The sequence below is a fragment of the Otolemur garnettii genome, unplaced genomic scaffold (assembly GCF_000181295.1).
Source record: "Otolemur garnettii isolate 467f Iridium unplaced genomic scaffold, OtoGar3 scaffold00042, whole genome shotgun sequence".
NCBI lineage: Eukaryota > Metazoa > Chordata > Mammalia > Primates > Galagidae > Otolemur > Otolemur garnettii.
This window is the reverse complement of record NW_003852437.1, coordinates 13,361,801-13,364,896: the sequence shown is the minus strand read 5'-3', so window position 1 is coordinate 13,364,896 and position 3,096 is coordinate 13,361,801.

The following is a 3,096-nucleotide window of genomic DNA, read 5'->3' as shown; positions in this document are numbered from 1 at the left end:
CCTGCCAAACAATGACGGCTGCAACCAAAAAAATAGCCGGGCATTGTGGTGGGTGCCTGTGGTCCCAGCTACTTGGGAGGCTGAGGCAGGAGACTCGCTTGAGCCCAGGAGTTGGAGGTTGCTGTGAGCTGTGATGCTATGGCACTCTACCCAGGAGGACAGCTTGAGGCTCTGTCTCAAAAAAAAAAAAAAAAAAGAGATTGAGGTTGAAAAGGGCATTCCTGTGAAAAGGAATTGTTGGCAAGCTGAGGCATTTTTCCTCCCCTCACTCCAGACTTTGGGAAAGGTGAGAGATGCTTCTCCTCTACCTCAAACCTAGTGAGAAGGGCTTCAAGGGCACATTTGGAAGGGCTGACAAGCACGGCTTAGAGTTGGTGTTTGACCCCTATCCATGGAGCCAAGCAGATGCCACGTGTGAGGGCCGGGGAAGGAAACAAGCCATGGTGGGTGCAGAGAGTGTCCTCTGGATGCTTGAGCACGCCCCAGACCACACAGGCAATGAGGATGGTGACTGCACTCACCTGGAAGGAACCCTTCACAGCTAGAGAGCACCCTACCCATGAGGGCGCTGTGTACTGTGGGCCCCACGGGGTCTCTGAAGAACACACAAGTGTTCCCAAAGGAAAAACGTCTAGCCGGAGCCCCCATAACCCATCCTCAATTACAGCCCCAAATCAGCTAGGAGAGAGGAGAAACGGGAGGAAGGAGAAAGGGAACTGACCATGTCCTTCTTTCCCATTGCAAGCTTCCAGCCAGGAGGAGGCCTGGGCTGGGTAAGACGGAAACCTTAACTTAAATCTGGAATTTTTACTATACATGGAAGCAGATACTTAGTTATCTGAATGAAGCCATTATTATGACTAGAAGTAACTGGAGATCTTTTTTATTTCCTTTGAGTTATTGTTAGATTCTTGAGGCCTGTTGTAGATTTTATCCAACAGGCAGAGAAGAAATACCTTCCCCGAGCAGGTTTGAAAGGCCGTGAAGGAAAAGAATAAAGCTGTTGTTTTCCGCTCGTCCTCCACAGGAGCTGTGTCTCTATTCGACTAGTTCAGATTCCATTTCAAATATGCCTTCTGAGAAAAACATGACATTTGAATTAGAAGTAGCAATTTAGAAGAGTAGAGACAATACATATGTTGTTAAAGTATCCAAATGTGAAAACCTTCATTCATTATCAACGGATCAAAAATAAATTGATCACCGGTTGTGTGTCCCCACCTAAGCCCCTGGCACACACTTCCTACTCTGGTGCCAAAGACAGGCATGTAAATAAGTAAATTATAGCCCAATGTGACTCATAATTCAGACGTAGATGCAGAGTTATACCAAAGCCTTCGCTTATCTCATTAAAATGTAAATGTTCATTTACATTTCTTATCTGCATATCCTTAAAATTAAAATTTACTTTGGGTTAGGCACAGTGGCTGATGCCTGTAATCCTAGAGCACTCTGGAAAGCCAAGGCCAAGTAGGATCACTCAAGGCCAGGTGTTTGAGACCAGCCTGAGCAAAAGTGAGACCCTGTGTCTACTGAAAATAAAAAAACTGGGTGGGTATGGCATGTGCTTGTGGTCCCAGCTACTTGGGAGACTGAGGCAGAAGGATTGCTTGAGCCCTGGAGCCTGGGGTTGCAGTGAACTATGATGATGCTGCACTCTAGCTGGAGCAAGAGAGCAAAATTCTGTCTCAAAAAGAAAAGAAAATTTACTTTGGGAGAGCCATCAGCCCCAAACTTGGAATTTTCTAATAGGGAAATAGGGAGACCACACCGGAATAGAGGTGGAGTAAGGCCCAGGCCTTAAGAAGTTGGAACTGGGTGGGTCAAAAACATTTTGCCATCTTCATGACTTTGCTGGGAGCCAGACCTACTTGCCAAGGAACAAGTTTTGCAACAGCAATTATGCAAATTAAATCCAACTTGCTGAGATTAGAGCATGGTAGAAATTGGCACAATAATATGTCTTTTTTCTTAGACATATTTTTTAAAATCTTAACTAAATTAAAGCTATTTCTTGCATTTCACTTTTGGTTTTGGAAACACTATGGTAAATGAGAAGAAAATGGACTATTTAAACATGTTTTGGTGGGGCAGCACCTGTGGCTCAAAGGAATAGGGTGCCAGCTTCATATGCCGGAGGTGGTGGGTTCAAACCCAGCCCTGGCCAAAAACTGCTAAAAAATAAATAAAAATAAAAATGTTTTTGGTATATGGCTCTATCATACACAAGAATTAAAAATGAGAATGATGGCGGTGCCCATAGCTCAATGGGTAGGGCGTCGGCCACATACACCAAAGCTGGCAGGTTCGAACCTGGCTAGGTCAGTGAAAACAACAATGACAACTGCAAAAAAAAAAAAAAAAAGAAAGAAAGAAAGAAAGAAAATAGCTGGGCATTGTGGCAGGCACTTGTAGTCTCAGCTACGTGGGAGGCTAAGGCAAGGGCATCACTTAAGCCCAAGAGTTGGAAGTTGCTGTGAACTATGATGCCACAGCACTCTAGCTGGGGGGATAGCTTGAGACTCTGCCACAACTGTCTCAAAAAAAAAAAAAAAAAAAGAGAGAATAATGATAATAATCTTTACCATTCTAACATTCAATATCTTTTTCCTTTGGAGTTTCTAAAATGAGCAAGATCTAAAGACTGTAATGGTTTTCTAAAGGTCTTGAGGAAGACAATTTTTTTGTTATTCTGTCAGGTTAAGTGATATTCTTTTCTCAGAAATATGGTATTTTGGTCTTCTAGCCATTTGAAGACTTCTTTAAATCAAGCAACCATTGAATCAACATATTTCAATTTATTCTTCTATGTAAGAACTTCAATTTTTTTTTTTTTTTTGGCATGGAGGGCACAGAAGGCTACATTTTAGCCTTTTTATTTGCTTTTTAACGTTTTTACCTTACCCATTTTGAACCCAATGTACTTGAGGTTAGGATTTTTGCCCCCCCACATGAGACAGTAGAATTAGAGCAGGGGGATGGCTCAGCACCTGTGGCTCAAGTGGCTAAGGCGCCAGCCACATACACCTAAGGTGGTGGGTTCAAATCCAGCCCGGGCCTGCCAAACAACAATGATGGCTGCAACCAAAAAATAGC